The sequence below is a fragment of the Sapajus apella genome, unplaced genomic scaffold (assembly GCF_009761245.1).
Source record: "Sapajus apella isolate SASKATOON/1434 unplaced genomic scaffold, GSC_monkey_1.0 scaffold22, whole genome shotgun sequence".
In the NCBI taxonomy this organism is placed as follows: domain Eukaryota; kingdom Metazoa; phylum Chordata; class Mammalia; order Primates; family Cebidae; genus Sapajus; species Sapajus apella.
Window position 1 is genome coordinate 27,443,030 of NW_022436962.1, and position 24,411 is coordinate 27,467,440.

Here is a 24,411-nt window from a genome sequence, read left to right on the forward strand (position 1 = left end):
ATCTCTCCATCATTCACAACAGAAATCTTTTTTATGTGATGACATTTACATAACCCTATGGAAAGATTACATGAAACAAGCTAAGGCAAAGTGCCTCTTATAGCTTACAATTCAAGCAACAAATTTACTGCTAAATGTAAAGAACAATTCAATAAACAAATCTAGAATAATACAGGACACTATTTTCCAGTTTTCAAGGTACATTGTTTCCAAGACTCAAGAAATAATGTCTCTTCAAGAAGTGTCAGTAAGATCACATAATCTAAAGCTATACCTAATTTTGTAAATAGGTCACTTCAAGCCTCAAAAAAATTTTTTTTTAAGTATAAGAAATCTAAAACAAGGGCCGGGCACCATGGCTCACACCTGTAATCCCGGCACTTTGGGAGGTCAAGGCGGGCATTCACCTGAGGTTGCAAGCTCAAGACCAGCCTGACCAATATGGAGAAACTCTGTCTCTACAAAATTAGCTGGGTGTGGTGGTGCACGCCGTAATCCCAGCTGCTCGAAAGGTTGAGGCAGGAAAACCACTTGAACCTGGGAGGCGGAGGTTGTGGTAAGCCAAGATCACACCATTGTACTCCAGCCTGGGCAACAAGAGCGAAACTCCGTCTCCAAAAAAAAATCTAAAACAAGAAAAGTTAGCTTTAATGACCCCAAAGTTTTCCTCTACTTTTTTTTCTCCAAATGAACATATCCAAGTAGCCAAGAAAGGCCAAAAATGCAAAAAATTAGTTGGTTAGTTTTCTGATGGAGAATGAAAAAAACCTTCAAAATGTGTTAAGGATACAAATCCAATTCTAAACAAAACTGAAAATAGAGGAAAAAATAAGATAAGGGTAAGAGCTGAGGCAGTAACAGCCATGTGGGTATGTGACACACATATGTGAAGGGACTGGCTAAACCCAAATAACTGTGTAGTCCTAGAAGACATTAGGCACTGGTGGGGCACAGTGGCTCACACCTATAATCCCAGTACTTTGGGAGGCTGAGGCAGGTGGATCACCTGAGATTAGGAATTCAAGAGCAGCCTGGCCAACATAGTGAAACCCTGCCTCTACTAAAAATACAAAAATTAGCTGGGTGTGGTGGCACGCACCCGTAATCCCAGCTACGAGAGGCTGAAGCACGAGTATCACAATTGTGCCCCTGCACTCCAGCCTGGGTGACAGAGCAAGGCTCCATCTAACAACAACAAAAAGACATTAGGCACTCAGAGAAGCCACATCAAGGCCAAGCAAGGAAGGGATGGCACTGCCTGCTGGGGTTTAGTGACAAATGCAACTGAATCCTCTCATTCCTTTCCACAGCATCTGAGGACCTCTTCTCACTAGAGATATCCTGTCATATAATAAAAAGTACAGCTGGCCAATGAACAACATGGGAACTGTGCAGATCCACTTGTATCCACACGTATTTTTCTTCTCAGTAGTTTTTCCAGTGTTACACCCAGTGGTGCCTGCCTCTCCTTCCACCTCCTTCACCTCTCCCACCTTCTCCTCTTTAAGACAGCAAGGCCAAGCCATCCCCTTCCTGCTCAACATGAAGACAAGGATGAAGATCTTTATGATGACCCATGTCCACTTAATGAATAGTAAATATATTTTCTCCTTCTTATGATTTTCTTAATATTTTCTTTTCTCTAGATTACTTTAAGAATATGGTATAAAATACATATAACAAAGTATGTGTTGATAGACTATTTATGGATATCTATAAAGCTTCCACTCAACAGCAAGCTATTAGTAGTTAAGTTTTTGGGGAGTCAAAAGTTGCACTTGGGCCAGGCATGGTGGCTCACGCATGTAATCCCAGCACTTTGGGAGGCTGAAGTGGGCATATCACTTGAAGTCAAGAGTTTGAGACTAGCCTGGCCAACATGATGAAACCCCATCTTTACTAAAAATACAAAAATTAGCCAGGCATGGTGGTATGCACCTGTGGTCCCAGCTACTCAGGTGACTGAAGCATGAGAATTGCTTGAACCTGGGAGACAGAGGTTGCAGTAAGCTGAAACCACACAGCTGTACTTCAGCCTGCGCAACAGAGTGAGACTCCATCTAAAAAAAAAAAAAAAAAAAGTTGCACTTGAGGATGAGAATCCCTAACCTCCTCCACCCCTATACTTGCCTTTTTTACTCTACTGTTCAAGGTTCAAATGTATTTGGTCTAGGGTCCTGGGTTCCTAGCACAGGGCTCCTCAAAGTGTCTTTGGTATACTAATGAGATGATTCTTGGCTGAGTGGCTCCTAGATGGCTTCAGATGGGGCCAAGTGGCCAGAAACATCAAGGCATGATTGGAAGGCTGGAACTCTGGCCCACACTTCCTACCCCACTACTCCCCCAACGACAACTGGGGAAGGGAGGCAGGCTAGAGATGGAGTTCAATCACAATGGCCAATGATTTCATCAGTCATGCCTATGTAATGAAACTGCCATAAAAACCCTGAATGAGGGTTTTTGGGGTTGATCAACATATGAAGGTGCTGGGAGAGTTGCACTTGGAAAGGGTAGAAAAGACCCCTATACCTGTCTTCCATTTGGCTATTCCTAAACTATATCCTTTATAACAGGTAATAGTGAAACGCTTTGCTGAGTTCTGGGAATCATTCTAGCAAATTATCAAATGTGTGTTGGGTGGTTTCAGGAACCTCAGAATTTGCAGTTGGCTAGGTAGATGTGGATAGCCTGGGCACTCCATTTGCAGTGAATCTGAAGTAGGGACAGCTTTGTGGGACTGAGCCTTTAACTTATGGGGTCTATGTTAACTCTGCATAGTGTCAGAGTGAATTGAATTGTCGGACACCTAGTTGGTGAAGAAGAGACTGCTGAAGTAAGGAAAAAAGCCATTCACATACTAAATCCTATTACAGGTGTGATGCACAAAATAAATTGGTGGTAAGCAGTTTCAGACTTCATGGAGCCATGAACTTCAAAAGCAGACAAGATAAATCAATACAGAATTGGCTGCCAATATTTTGGGCTACTTGCCAGGTATGCAATGGGGCGGCAGTGGGGACCAACGTAACTTATTTAAAATGGTATTTTTGAAATCTAAAAATAGGAATATTTCAAAACAAAGATAAATCATTAAATGCAATAACTTGGGCTTCCTAGACAATTCCCTGTATTATGTGTAGATCTTTTTCCCCCATTTCTCCCTGGTCCAGTGAAATGCTTAGCCAAGGGCCTACTTTAAAATATGGCTGGCCTTACTTAGCCACAAGAGACAGTATTGCTGCATGGACACTGGTGAACAAATAATAGAGCAGTGCATCATTTTACTGCCATCCCATCTGCATCATGACAAGCCTCAAAATGAATACCCAGTCAAAGTCTTCAAGATTCTGAGTCAGTGAAGCAACTACGCAAAAGATTAAATTAGTAAATTACCAAGCTGTAGTTTTGTGAAGATCAGGCACTAAATTAGTTATAAACAAAAATTTCATTTTTACGACCCAATGTAATTGGTATATATATAGTTAATTACAATCATCTCCTCATGTTAATTTTGGTATTTTAAAATAAAATATGACATTAAAAGGCTAGAGATGGCTGGTTTAAAGGGGGGGGGGAAGGTCTAAAAACCAAAATACCAAATTACAATCTTGTGGTTTTGTCAGGTAATTCATTTCTGACTATAGTCAAGTTGACTCAGCAGGTATATGTGATGACAACACTTGCCAAGTTCTATTCTCATAGGTACCAGTGAATGAAGCAGTTCCTGGTATTTAAGCAGACTAAGGATTGCTGGGCTAGTCTTGTATATACTATTTATTGAGACTGCAGTAAAACCAAGCTGCTAACAAATATCAACCTCTTTTCAAAGATGCCGCTTATTGGCCGGGCGCAGTGGCTCACGCCTGTAATCCCAGCACTTTGGGAGGCCGAGGGGTTGGATCATGAGGTCAAGGGATTGAGACCATCCTGGCCAACATGGTGAAACCGCGACTCTAGTAAAAATACAAAAATTAGCTGGACATGTTGGCGTGCACCTGTAGAACCAGCTACTTGGGAAGCTGGGACAGAACTGCTTGAACCCAGGAGGCAAAGGTTGCAGTGAGCCAAGATCATCTCACTGCACTCTAGCCTGAAAAAGATACCACTTATTCATCATTACTTGTCAAAGAAAGCATGAATATGACAGTGCACAGCACATAGTAGGCACTCTTTAAATGCTTTTTCAGCACATACTATAATCTAACAAAATCCTACTCATCAAGACCTGGATCAAACACTATTCCTCTTATTAATTCTTTCTGGGGATTCTCAAAGCCAGAACTAATTGCCCCTTTCTCTGAGTTCTCAGAGTATTGATTAATCTCTCAACAGCCAAGACTCTCTGAGGAAGCAATATTTAAGGAACGGGAAGGGACTTGAGTTTTACTCCAAGTGTAACCTGGGAAGCCAAGGAAGGGCTTTAAGCAGAACATGACTTACATTTTAAACATAATTGTAGCTACTATGTAGAGAAAAAATTCAAGGAGGTGGCAGAGAAATCAAGAACAGAAGCACAAATACCAGACTAGAAAAAAAGGAGGGACAGGAAAGCACTGGGGATGTATGATGGAAGTACAGCAGAAAGGATATGCAGATAGAGAAGATGCAAAGGAGGGGGCAATCAAAAGGAGGAAAAAAATTATGGATGCACCTAGCATTTTAATAATATTCCCACAGTTAATATGTGATATGCTGTAAAGTATTAGAATATATCAACACTGAAAGTCATGGTCCACCTCACTTATTTAGAAACATGTCTTCACTATCTTTGAAAATGGAAAATATGTCATTCCTTCTTGAATGCCCTATGTGCAGCATAGAGCCTATTCTGTGGTGAGTTATCAACCTATGCACAATAACCTCTACGATACTATTAACCACTTAAGAGAATATATCCTAAAGAAAGAGAATTAGCATCACGTCTGTTATGATAATGAGTCATTCTATGAACTAAGATGTCATTTATTCAGAAGATAAAATATAAAGAAATGACACTATAAAGTTTGAAATTTTAAAGACAGAATTTCTACCTTATTCTCTGATGTCAATTTATTGGGTTAAGTCTACACTTTTATGGCATTTCAAACATTAAAAAGGCTCGGAGTAAACAACTGAGTTAGGTTTCAACTCAAATCCACAAATATTGTTCACATTTATAACACAGGTCCTGGCATATAATAAAAGTGAGCGAGATCATCTCAGTTATAAAAGATTGTGGGCCGGGCATGCTGGTTCTCACCTGTATTCCCAGCACACTGGGAAACCAAGGTGGGCGGATGACCTGAGATCAGGAGTTCGAGATCAGCCCGGTCAACATGGCAAAACCCTGTCTCTACTAAAAATACAAAAAATTAGCTGGGCGTGGTGGCAGACACCTGTAGTCCCAGCTACTTGGGAGGCTGAGACGTGAGATTCGCCTGAATCCAGGAGGCAGAGGTTGCAGTGAACCAACATTGTGCCTACTGCACTCCAGGCTGGGTGACAGAGTGAGACTCTGTCTCCAAAAATAAAAATAAAAAATAAAAAAATAAAGATTGTACATTCAGATAGGAATAATAAACATATTTTTCTCAAATAGGAAAGTGAACAATAAATACCACATGCCATATATTGTGTTAAAAATCAAGAACTTTTTCCTAGTCCAAAGCACCAACACCACCCCTCTGAAATCATCCTACAAATGTAGGGGTCACTCCAGAATCCTCCCTTACCCTCACTGCTCCAAACACACAGTCACCAAGGCCTGTCAATTCTATTTCCAAAAGACTCTTACAATGCATCAGTACCCTTTGTTCACAATGCTCAAAAGCTTTAATTTGGGCCTTCCCTAGTTCCTCAACTGAACTATTTCAATAGTCTCCTTAACGGTATCTCTCACTGCAATCATATTCTCCCTTCCCAATGATTTGGGAGGGATATTTTTATAAATAAAATTTGATCATGTCACTCTTCTGGTTAAGATACCTCAAAGACTCATTTCAGGATAAACGCTGGCTTCACAGCATCACGTACAGGGTCCACTATGGTTTGGCCTCTGTCTTCCTCAACATTCATTCTTACTTTAAAATACTTACTAAGCATGTAATGTAACCCAGACATTATTCTACCATCCTAGTGCTGGGAGCACATTGGTGTTCAAAACAGTCCAAAGCTATAGCAAGAACAGTTATGCTGTACATGTTCTTGTAGTCACAATTTTGTACATGCCTTCCCCTCTTCCTGACCACATTATCTGCCCCATTTTCCTCTTCCCAGATACCTTCTAGCTCTGGCCTATACTTCAGAATTTAGAAAGTCATCTCTTCTTGAAAGTTTTTATACTCCCCTCAAAACAAGAACTTATTTTCTGTGCTCTCACAATATATTGTACATATCACCTCTACCAATATCAGGTGCTAAACTCATGAAGGATTGGCAATATATCTGTCCTAATTAAAGATCTGTGAGAGACGTGGCCTGAAAAGTGGTGCGTGATACTAAGGGTGAAAAGTAAAAATCTGTAAACTTGGTGTAAGAGCTCTGAAATACGACGGTGAAAGCTTCCTTTTCGGACCTCCAACACCCAAATGGACAATCTCTCCACTCCTACCCTTCCCATCCATAAACCATACCACTAGCACTCTGAATGCTCAGAGTTTCTCAACTACTCTAATTGCTCTGCACTGTTCTGCTCCCAGAGGTTAGATGGTGCTTGAGAATCAGCTATACAGCCTGGGCAACACAGCAAGACCCCCATCTCTACAGAAATGAAAAATTAAAAAATCAGCTGGGCACGGTGGCATGTGCCTGTAGTCTTAGCTACTTGGGAGGCTCAGGTGGGAAGATCACTTGAGCCAGGAGTTCAAGGCCACAGTGAGCCATGATCATGTCACTGTACTCTAGCCTGGGTAACACAGCACGACTCTGTCTCAAAACAAACAAAGAGAATCAGCTTTGTTTGTGACCAAATGTATTCACTATAAATGTACTTGTAAGTCTGCAACCTAAGTGTTATATAAATTGATATGATGTGAGTATACAGAAATCCTATAAAAATTAAGTTAAATGTTTTGAGAAATTTTTATCAAGGTAGGCACTAAAAGGATCATACAAGTCTAGCAGAGTTCTGTATTCAGAATGCTTTGCACATGTCTAAGTGCTCTCTCGACTTATGCTGGGGCATGCTTTAGGAAGAAAAAGAATATAGAGCTTTCATCACCAGACTAACACTAAAGAAAAAGCTTTACAGCAAAAGACTGGAGAATTAACACATATAACACAGACTAGAGTATTTAAAGAGTGAGAGGCACCACAGGAGCAAATGCACAGAGGAACGGCCATATGAAGAGCAAGCGGGCGGCCATCTGCAAGCCAACAAGAGAGGCCTTAGAGGAAACCAGCCCTGCCAGCACATTGAGCTCAGACTTCCAGCCTTCAGAAATATGAGAAAATAAATTTCTGGGCCAGACGCAGTGGCTCACGACTGTAATCCCAGTACTTTGGGAGGCTGAGGCAGGTGGATTGCTTGAGCCCAGGAATTCAAGACCAGCCTGGGCAACATAGCAACACCCTATCTCTACAAAAAATGCAAAACTTAGCTGGGCAGGGTGGCGGGCACCTGTGGTCCCAGCTACTCAGGAGGCTGAGATGGGAGGATCCCTGGTACCTTGAGCCAACATCGTGCCACCGCACTCCAACCTGGGTGACAGAGTTAAGACCCTATTTCAAAAAAGAAAAAAAGAAAATCAGTTAAAGCTTCCAAAAATAAATAAATAATAAGTATTTAAAGTTATATGTCATGTTTAAGGATACCAAACTTCATTTCAATTAACCAACCACTATCACCAGTAGACCAAATTAGAAACTTACCTCCTTTGCCATTCCATAAAAAAAAGAAAGAAATATTGCTAAGAATCAGGGAAAAAATTCCGCTTGCTAGTTACAATTAGGTTCTGCCACAATGGCTGAGAGATTGAGGAATACAACAAAAACACTGTGAATGCCACTGACAAACAGCAGATGCAAATAACGTCAGCCTACAAAGTTATTTTCTGCAAGGCAAGAAAACCATCTGGAATGCAGCAGCACCAAATATGCAGAAAAGCAAAACTTCCTCTAAAGACCACATAGTTCTGTTGCATTCATCTTACCAAGAAATAGCAATAATAAATAAAAGGTAAAAATATCAATATGGCACTATTAAACTCTTTATCCTACAACATCTGCATTCATGTGCAAAGTACAAACGCAGTCTAGGATAACTGATCTGATTCACCAAAGAAAATCGTCAGTCTAAATGATCATCAAAAGCAAGATGGCATGTTTTAAAAGAAAAGAAAACATTTCAGCAAATCTGTTGGGTCATTCTAGAGGATAAAAAAAATCTCTTAAAATAGGGAAAAGCGTTAAGTTAAATACAATGATATGTAGAAAAGTACTTTAGAGAAGGTACCTACTACATGTGTGTGCTTAGGAACAGTGGAAGTAATTTTTTTTCAATAATTCTTGTGGTACTATTTGACTTTAATCATGAATGCCTCTTACTTAAACAAGTATAGAATCTGCCAAATTCAATAAATGTGACTCAGGCGATAAAAAGAACCTGTCCCTCTCTGTAACACACCTGGAGACAGAAGAATGCTAAAGACGATGAGAACGCACAATTTCGTAGTCTTAGAACCACAAGGGAGACAGAGAAACTTGTAAAACTTATAAAAGCTTGTGGAGACAGAAGAAAATACAAAGAAACATTAACAGGCTGGGTACAGTGGCTCAGGCCTATAATCCTAGCACTTCAGCAAGGGCAGGAGGATCACTTGAGCCCAGGAGTCAGAGAACAGCCTGGACAAAACAAAGTGAGACTTTGTCTCCACAAGAAATAAAAAATAAAATAAATTAGCCAGGCATAACAGTGTGCACCCATAGTTCCAGCTACTTGGGAGACTGAAGTAGAAGGATCACTTCAGCCCAGGAGTTCAAAGTTATAGTGAGCTATTATTGAGCCACTGCATTCCAGCCTGGGCAATAGAGTGAGACACTATCTCTTAAAAAAAGAAGAAAAGAAAGATTAACAAACTAGTAAGATTGAGAGTATCTAGGATAGGAACCTGCTTTGTGTGTGCAACTCCAGCTGGCCACATACTGATGAAGACTTGGCCTGCTGCTAAGCAGCACAGAAAAAAATTCAAGCAATGCTCTCTTTCTTGTAATATGAAAGGCTAATTAACAAAGATAAAGCAAATGTTACTTGAAAAAATTAAAACCAACTGTTTCAGAAGAATGCACTCTACAACTGTCTATAAATATTTGAGACCCTATATTTCAGAGTATTGTTTAACAGTAGGCACAAAAAATCCTAACAAAATCAATGAGAAAAAATGTATCAGTGGATTACTATCCAACAGACACTAACAAGTCCCCAGTTAGTCATAAAAAATCCAAATCTCTTGATTTACATTATGAAAGACCTAAACCCAAGAGACAATTAAATGACATAAGTAATTACTAAGCCAGTATTGTGATACCAATACTACTACTAATAGTAAAAATTTAGTATATGTATATAGTACTTACTAAGTGTCATATACAGTTCTATGTGCTTTGCCTTTATTAATTCACTTATCTCTTCAATAAACTTATTTGGGAGGTACCATTAATGTCCCCATTTTACAGATAGGAAATTGAGACACAAGAAGTGAATTAATTTGACTAAGAACATACTATAGGGAGAGGCAGAAATGGGACTCAAAGCAGCCAGTCTGCTTCCAGGTCTGGACTTGCAACCACTCTACTCAAAAAAGAAAGTTAGATCCTGACTATCAATGATATTAGAGTTCCACAAAATTACCTCTTCACATATTTTCTATTATTTCCACATTATACTTTATATTTAATTTAAAGCTAAGAGGAAATAATTTATTTGCTGAAATTTATATTCTTTTTAGAAATAACCAAGGTTTATTTTAAAAGATTTCATTACTGAAAATATAATGTTAACTTATAACAAAAACATGTCTACAATATCAGATTTTAAGGCAGTAGGAAGAAACTTATTCATAAAATTAATACTGCAGGAATTGTTTTCTTCAAAAAGAATCTCAACTTTCTTCAAAGAATTACATGAAAGACAAAATCTGTGGGAAACATTTTAGACATCAAACTATAGATACAGACACACACAGACATGCACACACAAGGATGAAGAATAGAACAGCAGCTACTGTTCCATTATTTTAAACTACTCCAATTTTGTTACTACACAATGTATGAGTTTAGCACATTACAAGAAGCATATGAACTTTGAAATCTATTAGCCAATTAGAAGAATAAGTCTTCCCATCTTTCAAAAAGAATAGGTAAAAAGAAATAATATAATTTCAGCCATGAATATTTTCAACCAAGTCAGTGTACAAAAATACTGACTAGAAAATTAAGATAAAACTTCAACCTAAAAGTACAGAAAAATACCCTTTCAATGTTTAAAGTTTTGTTACATTCCATTAATTCAGATGCTTTGCTGTTCTTCTCTTTTAAGACATCATATAGCTTCCTAGTGGTAAACTTTGCTTTTGAAATTTCTCACCCTGCTGTGTGATTCTGGCTCCTACTCTTAAGTATACACTGTAAGAAATAAAAATTTATACCTTCTTTTTCTTCTTCCCCATACCCTCAACTCACCAACAAAAAAACACAGCTCTATTAATGATCTCCACACCTCCTAGTACTCATTACCAGAGCCTTGCCTCTACTGAACAGAATATGGCAAAAATAATAATAATAATAAATAAATACACACACACACAAAATGTCACTTCCAAGGTTAATTTACAAAATGACTCTGGCTTCCATATAGCTTGCCACCTTATGGGGAGGTCCACATGACAAAGACAATTATCAGGAAGAAATGGAGGCCCTCAGTCCAACAGCTGGCAGGCAACTAAATCCAACCAATTAATGTGAATGAGCTTAGAAGCAGATCCTCAACCCTGCCCCCCATGACTTCAGTTGAGACTGCAGCCTTGGCCAACATCTTGACAGCATTTGTCAAAGACCCTGAATCAGAGGATCTAGCTAAGCCAAACTCAGAATCCTGACCCTCAGCAACTGTGATAAAAAAGACGTGCCATTTTAAGCCACTAAAACTTTTGGTATAATTGATTGCGTGGCTATAAATAATGTATCATCCCTTCACTCCCTCTTGCCTGACCTCAAGATCTTAAACTTCTTACAAGCCAAGATTAAGCCAAGTGCAATGGCTCAATCCCAGCACTTTGGGAGGTCAAGTAATCCCAGCACTTTGGGGGGCCAAGGTGTGTAGACCATTCGAGGTCAGGAGTTTGAGACCAGCCTGGCCAACATGGTGAAACCCTGTCTCTACTAAAAATACAAAAATTAGGCAGGCGTGGAATCACGTGCCTGTAATCCCAGCTACCTGGGAAGCTGAAGCAGGAGAATCACTTAAGCCTGGGAGGTGAAAGTAGCAATAAGCCAAGATCGCATCACTGCACTCCAGTCTGGGCAACAGAGCAAGACTCCAACTCAAAAAAAAAAATAAGCCAAGATTACCTCAGATTTCATAAGCTCCATGGCTTTAGCACACATATAGGCACACAGGGCGCAGATTCTTCATCTGGCCATCCATCTTTTTTTAAGTGGACTTGTAATTTTCAAAGATCAATTCCCACTGCACCAGCGAACCTAAACCTTCATAGCATGAGAGTTCACAAAAAGTATAGACACCTAGAAATGTTCACAGACAAAAAAAAAAGTGAGGAAACTCTTCACTTGGCAACACATAGTTCCCTTAGTAAATTCTCCCATTAATAAGAAACTTTTCTTAGCAACTGAAAAGATTATTTCACCAGTTTCCTGTAGTTCTTTTCCTCACATTATTTTCATGAAGTTATATGGCAAAGCCTCTCAAAATACTTTCCAAGCACTGTAGAGTTAAAAATACGAAGTGTGGCTAATTTTAGCTATAAAGGCACCAGACAGAGCCAAGTTAGGACACACATGGAAATAAAAATGGGTGATGAGAGATGGGGTTGGGTTGAGGGTGAACCACATTGACTTTTTATATTATCACTCTGCAAGACTATTAATTTTAATGAATCAATGGTGTCAGCAAAAGACAAGTACAATATGAGCTCAAGAAAGAAAAACTGAAGCAGAATACTATAAAATCTCAATCTGTTTTTCTCAAAATCTAAGCAGGGAGGGTTCTGCTTCTGGCCAAGTAATGGCCACCTTTCCAAATGACCCTCCCATAGATAAAACTGAAAACTCTGGATTAAAATTGAAAATATTTTTTTCAAGACAGGTTTTCACTCTGTCACCCAGGTTGGAGTACAGTGGTACGATCACAGCCCACTTCAGTCTCTACCTCCCAGGCCCAAGTGATCTTCCCACCACAGCATCTCAAGTAGCTGGGACCACAGGCACACACCACTGTACCCAGTTAATGTTTTTTTTTTTTTTAATTTTTGGTAGAGATGGGATCTCCCTATCTTGCTCAGGCTGGTTTCAAACCCCTGAGCTCAAGCAATCCTCATCTCTGGATAAAATTTATAGAACAACTATATGAAGTGATATGGTTTGGATCTGTGTCCCTGCCCAAATGTCATGTCATTGTAATCCCCAATGTTGGAGGTGGGGCCTGGTGTGAGGTGACTGGATAACAAGGGTGGTTCTTCATGAATGGTTTAGCAACTTCCCCTTGGTGCTATTCCCATGATAGTAAATTCTCATGAGATCTGATTGTTTACAAGTGTATAGCACCTTCCCCTCCTCCCTCTTGCTCCAGCCACAGTAAATGCCAGCTCCCCCTTTGCCTTCCACCATGATTGTAAGTTTTCTGAGATCTCCCCAGAAGCCAGCGTCATGCTCCCTATAAAGCCTGTGGAACCGTAAGCCAATTAAACTCCTTTATAAGTTACCCAGGTTCAGGTATTTATTTATAGCAGTGAAAGAATGGACTAATACGCGAAGGCACTGGAGAATGACAAGAAGGAGCCAACTCTTATAAGAAAGGAATAATGTGGGGAGAGTTCTCTGATGTTTACAGCTTTTAGCCTGACAACTGGTCCTGGTCTGTGCTACATGGGAGAGCTAAAACTCCAACAGAAACCCTCACAGCCTTTCTAGCTTAAAGATAAAAAGATAGAGTTCAGGGCAATCCATAGCTGCTGCAAAATGAGGATATTCCTGGAAGGAAAATAATCAAGTGGCAGGAGGGAACCCCAAATTCTGTATATAAACTCTGCTTAAATCTCTGGATGATCCCTGATCTACTCATGTTAGGGTCGTTTCCAAGTAACTAAAAGAGCTGAACCAAAATATGACCCACTGTCTAAAAGACAAAATTTGCTGTTTGAGTCCAACCAAGTTATACAGATCCGTGGGACCGTATCATTAGATCTAACATATTGATACATGTAAGAGTAGGACAACTCCTCGCTCTGCAAAGAAAAGCAAAACACAGTCAATCTAAAAACAACCACAAGTAGATAAATCCCAGTCTAAGATAAAGATACTTGAAATGGTTAGGGAAAAATGAAACTTTACATACAGAAGAACAATAAATTGGATGACCACAGACATCTTCATACTGTACTGCAGAAACAAAAGAGAGCAGAGACAGTAAAATGACGTCTTTAAAGAGCTCAAATATAAAGCTGCCAATCCAAAACTCCACATCCAGGGAAAATATTCTTTATTTATGAAGGCAAATAAAGATATTTTAAGAAAAAAAGAGGTCAGGTGCAGTGGCTCATGTCTGTAATCTCAGCACTTTGGGAGGCTGAGGCAGGCGGATCACCTAAGGTCAGGAGTTCAAGACTAGCCTGGCCAACATGCTGAAACCCAGTCTCTACAAAAATAAGCCAAGTATGATGGCGGGTGCCTGTAATCCCAGCTACTCGGGCGGCTGAGGAGGGAGAATCACTTGAACCCAGGAGGCGGAGGTTGCAGTGAGTCAAGACCGTACCATCACACTCCAGCCTGGGCGACAGAGCAAGACTCTGTCTCGGAAAAAGAAAAGAGAATTATTCAAGGTGAAAGAAAATGGTACTAGACAGACACTCGAGTAGTCTGTAAGAAATGAAGAACATAAAAAATGGTAAATATAGGCCGGGCACAGTGGCTCACACCTGTAATCCCAGCAATTTGGGAGGCCAAGGCAGGTAGATTAGTTGGGGCCAGTGCTTCAAAGCCAGTCTGGCCAAGATGGTGAAACCCCACTTCTACTAAAAATACAAAAATTAGCCAGACGTGGTGGTGCACAACTGTAATCCCAGCTATTTGGGAGGCTGAAACACAAGCGTTGGTTGAACCCGGGAGGCAGAGATTGCAGTGAGACCAGGCTGAGCCACTGCACTCCAGCATAGGCGGCAGAGCAAGACTCTTGTTTCAAAAACAAAAAAAGTAAAATACAGGGTAAATATAAATTAGATGTGTTTATTTAGGGTAAAACTTGTAACGTTATCTTAAGAAGTTTCAAACTGTGCAGATAGGATTTATCAGAGAAGTACAGCAAAATAAACTGGAGGGAACAAACCTAGAGAGTTGCAACGTTTCTACATTTTATGCAAACTGCTACAACATTAATTCTAAGTAAATGGTAAAAAGTGAAAGCAACAGCTGAGGGGGGAGAGAAAATGCAAAGAGGTATAGCAAAAAAGTCAGCAGAAAAATAACAACAGAATTCTAAAGGTATTCAGTATACCCCACAAAAGGCAGGAAAGGACTAAAAAGGAGTGAGAATAGACACACAAAAAAGAAACAGAATACAAATATTAAAACGGTAGACCGAAGTTCAACCTCTCAATAATTACATCAAATGTTAATGACTAAACATTCTCATTAAAAGGCAGACATTAAATAATAAAGACTCAATTACATGCCACCCACAATTACATCTGCACTTTAAATATACAGAAGAGGAGAGAGATCCAAGATGGCTGATCACTAGCAGCTCGGGATTGTAGCTCCCAGTGAAAGCGCAGAGAACGAGAGGACGCCACACTTTCAGATGAATTTTTGTTGCTCACGCACCAGGAGATTCCCATCGGAGGAGCCCCACGGGTCGCCAGCGCGACTCTTGTGGCCAGCAAGGCAGTTCTGCCACTGTCTTGGTGCGGCGGTTCTTGGTGCAGAGTCAGAAATGCACCATAAATCACAACACCGCTGTTTTGGCCGGCACAGTGGGTTGCTCAGATTTTAGCACTGGGAATCAACAAGTTGGATGTCCACTCAGAAACCCAATTATAAAGACGGTAATTATAAAGACCACAGATGGATAAATCCATAACAAAGGGAAGAAACCAGCCTAAAAAGGCTGAGAATACCCAAAATCAGAATGCCTCTCCCTCTACAGGGGATCACAGTTCCTCATCAGCAACAGAACAAGGCCTGATGGAGAACAAGTGTGTTCCATTAACAGAAGCAGGCTTCAAAAGGTGGATAAGAAACTTCTGTGAATTAAAAGAACTTGTTCTAACCCAATGCAAAGAAACTAAGAACTTTGAAAAAAGGTTTGACAAAATGTTAACAAGAATACACAATTTAGAGAGGAATATAAGTGAATTAATGGAGCTGAAAAACACAACACGAGAACTTCACGAACTATGCACAAGTTTTAACAGCCGAATCGATCAAGCAGAAGAAAAGATATCAGAAGTTGAAGACCAACTTAATGAAATAAAACGAGAAGACAAGATTAGAGAAAAAAGAATAAAAAGGAACGAGCAAAGTCTCCAAGAAATATGGGACTATGTGAAAAGACCTAATCTACGTTTGATAGGTGTACCTGAATGTGATGAAGAGAATCAATCCAAGCTGGAAAATACACTTCAGGATATTATTCAGGAAAACTTTCCCAACCTAGCAAGGCAGGACAATATTCAATTCCAGGTAATGCAGAGAACACCACAAAGATATTCCTCAAGAAGACCAACCTCAAGGCACATAATCGCCAGATTCACCAGGGTTGAAATAAAGGAGAAAATACTGGGGCAGCCAGAGAGAAAGGTCAGGTTACCCATAAAGGGAAGCCTATCAGACTCACAGCAGATCTCTCAGCAGAAACCCTACATGCTAGAAGAGAGTGGGGGCCAATAGTCAACATCCTTAAAGAAAAGAACTTTCAACCCAGAATTTTACATCCAGCCAAACTAAGCTTCATAAGCGAAGGAAAAATAAAATCTTTTGTGAACAAGCAAGCACTCAGAGATTTCATCACCACCAGGCCTGCTTTACAAGAGCTTCTGAAAGAACCACTACACGTAGAAAGGAACAACCAGTATCAGCCTTTCTAAAAAATACCAAAAAGTAAAGAGCATCAACATAATCAAGAATTTACATCAACTAATAGGCAAAACAGACAGCTAACATTAAATGGCAGTATTAAACTCACATATATTATTATTAATTCTAAATTTAAATTGACTAAATCCCCCAATCCAAAGACACAGACAGGCAAAAAAAAGCCAAAACCCATCAGTATGCTGCATCCAGACCCATCTCACATGCAAGGATACACAAAGACTCAAAACAAAGGGATGGAGAAAGATTTACCAACCAAATGGAGAGCAAAAATAAATAAATAAATAAAAAGCAGGAGTTGCTTTAAAGCAACAAAGATCAAAAGAAGCAAAGAAGGATATTACATAATGACAAAAGGATCAATGCAACAAGAAGAGCTAAAGATCCTAAATATATATGCACCCAATACAGGAATACCCAGATATATAAGACTTATAAAGAGACTTAGACTCCCACACAATAATAGTGGGAGACTTCAACATCAATACTAGATAGATCAATGAGACAGAAAATTAACAATGATATCCAGGATTTGAACTCAGATCCGGAACAAGTAAACTTAATTAACATTTATAAAACTCTCCACTTTAAATACACAAAATATACACTCTTATCAGTACCACATCACATCTACTTACAGGTTTCAATGAAATATTGGTTGGCTGCTTGTTTGTTATTTTCTTCCCTCATTTTTTTTTCATGTCTCTATTATTAAGCACAATTATAGGCATACCCATTTTTAGACTGCATTCTAGCCCGGACAATAAAGCAACACCCCCGTTCTTTCTCCCTCTTCCTCTTTCTCTTTCTTCCTCTCTTTTTTTTTTTTTTTTGTTTTTTTTTTTTTTTTTTTAGAAAAAAAAAATCATTTAGACGCACAATGACTTCTACCTTCTTAGCTTAATAACTTTTTCATTTTACTATTTTAAAAAAATAAAAATAAATAAATATACAGAAAACAGGTAGGTTCAAAGTAAATAAACACCAGTAAACAACAAGATCTTCAACTAATATTAAAAAAAAAGAACAAAGTAAATAAATAATTATATGCCATGAAAACAGTATGCATATATTAATATCAGAACTGATACATTATATCAAATGAAGTAGACTTTTAAGCAGAGGAACTTTTCAAAATTATAAAATGGTCAACTCATAGAAACAAATAACAATCCTGAATGTGCAAGCACCTAACCACAGTCTCTAAATACATAAAGCAAAAACTGACAGAATTAAAGGGGAAAAGGGCCGGGAGCAGTGGCTCACACATGTAATCCCAGCACTTTGAGATGCTCCGGTGGGTGGATCATATGAGGTCAGGAGTTCAAGACCAGCCTGGCCAACATGGTGAAATCACATCTCTACTAAAAATACAAAAATTAGCCAGGTGGTCATGGCATGTGCCTGTAATCCCGGCTACTCAGCAGGCTAAGGTGGGAGAATAGCTTGACCCTGGGCAGCAGAGGTTGCAGTGAGCTGAGATCACACCACTGCACTCCAGCCTGGACAACAAAGTGAGAGACCCTTTGTAAAAAAAAAATTAATTAATTAACTAAAAATCATGAGATGCAGCTAAAGCAGTGCTTAATGGGAAATTTATAGTTGTAAATGCATATGTAAGAAAAGAAAGGCCTAAAAGCAGACTTGAGCTTTGTTCTTAAGTTAGAAAAGAATGGGCATGGTGGCTCACGCCTGTAATCTCAGAACTTTGGGAGGCCAAGGTGGAAGAATTGTTTTAGCCCAGGAGTTTGTGTGACCAGCCTGGGCAACAAGGTCACACTCTACCTCTATAAAAAAAAAAAAAATGTAAAAATTGGCCAGGCATCATTGTATGCACCTGTCGTCCCAGCTACTTGGGACGATGAGGCGGGAGGATCGCTTGAGCCCAGGAGCTCAAGACTGAGGCACAAGAATCACTTGAACCCAGAAGGTGGAGGCTGCAGTGACCTGAGATCATACCACAGCACTCCAGCCTGGGAGAGAGTGAGACCCTCTCAAAAAAAAAAAAAAAAAGTGGAGAGGAGAAGGGGAGGGAAGAAGAAGGGGAAGAGGAGGGGGAAGGAAAAGGGAAAAAGAAGAAATTGATATATAGACCTCCTCACAAATAAAATTCCAGGCACATGGTTTCACTAGTGAATTGTGTCAAATAGCTCAGGAAAAAACAGTCCTGATATTATATAAACTGTCAAAAAAAATAAAGAAAACATTTCCAGCTTGATTTATGAGACTAGGATGATCCCAACACCAAAGCCACATAAAGATATTACAAATAAAGAAAATTATATTATCCTTCAATAATATACATGCAAAATTTCTTAACAAAATAGTATTAGCCTCAGCACTTTGAGAGGCCAAGGCAGATCACTTGAGCTTGGGGGTTCAAGACCAGCCTGGGCATCACAGACGAGCCTGGGAATCAAGTATTATTATTAAAATTATTAAAATAATAATACATCATGACAAAGTAGGGTTTGTTCCAGTAATGCAAGATTGGTTTGACATCTGAAAATCAAGGTAATTCACCATGACAGAATAAAGGAGAAAAACAATGTAAGGCCAAAGATACAGAAGAAGGCCAGGCGCAGTGGCTCACCCCTGTTATCCCAGCACTTTGGGAAGCCAAGGCAGGTGGACCATTTGAGATCAGGAGTTTCAGACCAGCCTGGCCAACATGATGAAATCCCGCTTCTACTAAAAATACAAAAATTAGCTAGGTGTATTGGCACACACCTGTAGACCCAGCTATTCAGGAGGCTGAGGCAGGAGAACTGCTTCAACCCGGAAGAAGGAGGTTGCAGTGAGCCAAGATCATGTCACTGCACTCTAGCCTGGGCAGCAGAGTGAGACTCTGTCTCCAAAAAAAAAAAAAAAAAAAAAAAAAAAAGGCAGAAAAAGCAAGGATAAAATGCAACATATGTCTTGACAAAAACTCTCAAAAAAGTAAAAAGAGAAGTGATTTTTCCCTAACGTGATTAAGATCACATACAAAAATATCTAGAACATCATACTTAATTTTGAAATACTGAACTCCTTTCTCCCTAAGGTCTGGTAGAAGGCAAGGATGTTCTTTTTAACCACTTCTGTTCAACACTGTATTGGTGGTCCTAGCCTTTGCACTAAGGCAAAGAAAGAAAAGAAAAAAAAAAAAAAAGAAAGGACAGAAAGATAGAAAGGAAAAATAGCCTCTACTTGCAGATGACGAATTATTGGTTATAGAAAATCCTAAGGAATCTACAAAGCAGCAAACTAGTAAGTGAATTTAGCAAGGTCACAGGATTCAAGTTTAATTTTAAAAATCAGTTGCATTATTTTATATAGTAGCAACAACAAATTGAAAAAATAAAGTTTTAAAAATTCCATTTGCAGCCAGGCACAGTGGCTCATGCCTGTAATCCCAACACTTTGGGAGGCCAAGGTGGGTAGATCACAAGATCAAGAGATCAAGACTATCCTGGCTAACATGGTGAAACCCTGTCTCTACTAAAAATACAAAAAATTAGCAGGGCATGGTAGCACGTGCCTGTAGTCCCAGCTACTAGGGAGGCTGAGGCAGGAGAATAGTTTGAACCAGGGAGGCAGACATTGCAGTGAGCCAAGATCGCACCACTGCACTCCAGCCTGGGTGACAGAGCTGGACACCATCTCAAAAAACAAAAACAAAAAAAAAAACCCTTCCATTTGCAGTAGCACCCAAAAAAGAAAATCTTAATAATATTATGCATAAAATCTCTATGCTAAAAACTAAAAAATCCTGGTAAGAGAAGTTTTTAAAACTTAAATAAAATCATATACAATGTTCATGGATTGGAAGGTTCAATGTTGTTAAGAATCAAGTCTCTCCTAAATTAATCTATAGGTTGAATGCAATCACAATGAAAATTTCATCAAGCCATTTTTGTAGACATTGACAAACTAATTCTAAAATTCATATAGAAATACAAAGATCACAGAATATTCAAAACAACTTTAAAAAAAAGAATAATGATAGAAGGCTAACAGTATCTGATTTCAAGATTACAAAGGTACAGCAATTAAGAGGGTATGGTAGTGGCCTCAAAAATAGACAAATAGACCAATGAAACAGGACAGACTCTAGAAATCAACACAAAGACAACTAATTTTTAAAAAGACATCACAGTGCATAAATGATAGTCTTTCAATAAGTGGTGCTGGAACAATGGGATATGCATGCAGAAAAAAAACTCAATGCATACCTCATACCATACAAAAAAATTATTTAAGATATGTCGATTAAAACATAAAAGCCAAACTTACAAACTTGGAGAAGGAAACCTAGGAGAATATCATAATTGGGGGTATGCAAAAGTTTTTCTCAATAATCATAGGAAAAAACAGGCAAATTAAAATTTTCTCCCATAAAAATACACAGAATATGTAAATTTTCTCTCAATAAAGCTGTTATAGGAAGAAAGAGAGGGAGGAGGGAAAAAGGAAGAGAATGCATATATAGGCAAGGCACAGGGGAGGAAAAAACCTGCAAAACATAAATCTGACATGAATCCAAGATTTCTGAAACTCTTACAACTAAATAATTAAAAGACCAACAATCAATAAAATACGCAAATAAGTTGAACAGATGTCACAAAACATGATATATAAATGCTCAGTAAATTTGTGCTAAATGATTAATCATCAGTGAAAAGCCAGTTAAAACTCACAATAAGATGTCACTACATAACCATCAGAATGGCTAAAATGTGGTTTAACCTTAACTCCCACACACCAATGGTGAGAGTATAAAATGTTTCAACAAGCTTTGAAAGAAAAGTTGGCACTTTCTTACAGAATTAAACAAACACCTACCCTCTGAAGAGTCAATTTCAATGTTAGGTATTGCCAAAAACTGGAAACAGCCCAGGTATCCGTCAGCAAGGGGATGGATAAATTGTGGCGTATTCACACAAAGATTCATCAGAAAAAAGGAAAAGCAAACAACTGATATACATGACATCATAAATTGCAAAAACATTATGCTATGAAGAAAGCCTTACACAAAAGTCTATGTTTTATTATTCCTACATGAAATTCTAGAACAGGGAAAAAAATGCTCATCTATAGTGGAAATAAAACAGTATGGACAGCAGGGGAAGCAAAGCAAGGAGTGACATGGGAAGGGGCTTCAATGAATTCTGCCATCACCCCCAGAACATTCTGTAATCTTGAAAGGAGTTTGATTTATACATGTTTGCATCTGTCAAAACTTGCCCAATAATCTGTGCATTCATACACACACACACACACACACACACACACACACATTTATTTATTTATCACAAAAGGAAAAAAATAAGCATTACTGAACCCTAGGTAATGATATAAATACTGACATACTTAGGCAATAGTGTGCTGATGACTACAACTTACTTTTTACTTAGAAATGCATCTAAATAAATAAAAAGATTACAGTCAGCCCTCGGTATTCTGGGAGGAATTGGCTGCAGACTCTCACAGATACTAAAATCTGCAAATACTCAAGTCCCTTATAAAAAATGGCATAGTATTTTCATATAACCTATACATATCCTCTGGTATACTTTAAATCTCTAGACTACTTATAATACCTAATACAATGTAAACAACTGTTATACTGCATTGTATTTTTACGTGTATTATTGTGGCATTGTTACTTAATATTTTTGATCCATGAATATGAAACCCATAGAGAGCCAAATGTATATAGAGAAGGATGGAGAGACACATGTGTGATAAAGCAAATAATAGTAAAATGTTCATATTAATAGAAGGCTCTAGATTGTGAGTATACATATGTTAATGGAAAAATTCAACCATTCCGTATTCTTGAAATTTTTCATAATAAAATGTTAAGGGGAAAATTAACCATGTGTGCACTCCTCATGCAGCTTTATCTAATAAAAGAACTAATTATGCACACACTTCTTGATTGGGGAAAAGAGAGGCCTGTTTTATTTCTCCATATTCATTCAAGCCAGAACTCTATGAATTTCAAATCAAATGGGTTGAGAAACAACATATAGATGAAAATAAAATTTGGTAGATGCTGTGGTGACTAATCTCCTCTTACCGCTCAACACACACACACACAGCACTAAGGTTTAAACACAGAGTCCATAATCACCATTTCAACTAATACCTGTTAAAAAGTGCCTTGAAATAAAACATAAATAAATATAATATTCAGGTATATGAGATTAGTCAAACTAAATCAATTATGAACTGCTGCTTCTTATGCTTAAATATAACCACTTGAGGAAAGCCTGGTTTTACTATCATCCTAAGGAAACCCTTAATTTTCCAAGACTCTTTCTTGGACATTTGTGGTTGCAGACCAGATATTTATAGTTTGGCAAATACTTACAACATTTACCAGCTGCCAACTCCTGCCTACAACTACTTTATAAGTTATAAAATTCTGTCCTGAAAAACAGCCTGTCCACTACAGCTGGGGAAACGTATTTATTTCTCTTGCTCTTTCCACATCTAGTTCCTCGACACAGATCAGGAATTCAGCCCCTAAACATGACATACCAGATCACCCCTGGCATAAATTTGCTATATCAAATGAAATTCAAAATACTTTCGTTTCAAGGACTACACTAACTATAACTACCATATAACAAAAATGCCACAAAAATACTAGACTAGCTATAACTACCATATATTAAAAATACAATATAACAAAAAACCTTGTCATAAATTTGCTATACCAAACAAAGTTCAAAATACTTTAGTTCCAAGGATTAGACTAGCTATAACTATCATATAACAAAAATGCCATAAGAGATGGCACATAGGAAACCTTCCACACACACAGACTAAAGAAGTCTAGCTGCCCCAAAAAGCAAACAATTTCTTAGGAGTTTCACAGTTTACATTAAAATTGATGAGTATTTTATAATTCAGGCTGAGAGCGGTGGCTCACACCTGTAATTCCAGCACTCTGAGAGGCTGAGGTGGGCGAATCACGAGGTCAGGAGTTCTAAACCAGCCTGATCAACATGGTGAAATCCCATCTCTACTAAAAATACAAAAATTAGCCAGCCATGGTGGCGGGCACCTGTAATTCCAGCTATTCAGGAGGCTGAGGCAGGAGAATCACTTGAACCCGGGAGGCGGAGGTTGCAGTGAGCTGAGATCATGCCACCTGGGCAACAGAGCAACACTCCAACTAAAAAAATTTTTTTTAAATTAAAAAGAAAACTAAAATAATTCACCCCATTACACTGCCTATCTTAATATAATCTTCTCTCCAAAAATCTTTCAGTAGAACGACCTTCCAGGTAGATAGGCCACTTTTGTCATCTACAGTGTGCTCCATATGCTTGCACACAGCAGCCTGCGCCTGTGAGGGACTACGAGTACCCTACTATGAGAACCCAGAAGTACCAAAGTGTTTGTGACAAGTGGAAACCTGAATTTTAAGGTAAATACCAAAACTTCATGCATGCTTTGAGAAATGAAAGAATAAGTACAGAACGCAGTGTCACGCAGTTGACACTAGCAACAGAACAAATATGATGAAAGCTAAGAGTGATTTGGGAATCACTAGCATATGATGTTTTCTTCACACACTTTGGCAGTGTGTTCACAAAGTAATTTTAGCACAGGCATAATCAAAGAGAATTACTGGCCATAATCTGAAAAACAGCGGCCCACTTTTATTATTTGTCTTCGGCTAATTACGAACTACATGACATTCAAAAGATTCTGGAATTTCTTGTCCTGTGCTTTTACAAAAGGTTAAAAGAAGGTAGAATGGTAATTATTACATTTAAGCTGCTTGACTAGAAGAAGGTCTTAATGTTGTGCTCTTCTGATAATATCAATAAAGTGTAGTTATTAACAATCAACAGTTGCTTGCAAAGACAGCTGGAACCTGCTGAAGAAGTAACCAAACTAATGTGCCTTGAAAGTACACTTAGTATTCTTACATGGTTTTCAGCTATAAAAGTTCCCTTTTCAATCTGCCTTAGGAAGAAGGTGAAATGAGTGTGCCTGCCACAAACGTTGGCGTGAGGCTAGAAATTCAGAGATGATCTTGTCATCTTGAAAACCAATCACATTGCTTCTCTGGCACCCTGCTAGATTCAAAGGTAAGGACAAACTGTTCTT

The 24,411-nt window shown here is 38.7% G+C and overlaps 1 protein-coding gene and 1 long non-coding RNA gene across 12 annotated transcripts in view; both read right to left on the bottom strand.

The window, feature by feature from the left end:
• ENAH (ENAH actin regulator) overlaps positions 1-24,411 on the bottom strand; it is a 155,821-nt gene that overhangs the window by 72,590 nt on the left and 58,820 nt on the right. Inside the window, exon 1 of one of the 11 annotated variants that reach the window (XM_032289406.1) lies at positions 11,411-11,430. The exons of the other annotated variants lie outside the window; for them this stretch is intronic. The gene's annotated coding sequence lies outside the window, so the exon portion shown is untranslated. Of the gene's footprint in view, positions 1-11,410; positions 11,431-24,411 lie in introns of those variants that run through there. 11 annotated transcript variants of the gene reach the window in all.
• Positions 1,134-23,300, bottom strand: LOC116559021. The gene is made up of 4 exons (XR_004272273.1): positions 23,285-23,300; positions 6,584-6,590; positions 3,862-3,863; positions 1,134-1,536 (listed from the first exon to the last, which is right to left on the bottom strand). It is a non-coding gene; the product is annotated as an uncharacterized LOC116559021 (long non-coding RNA).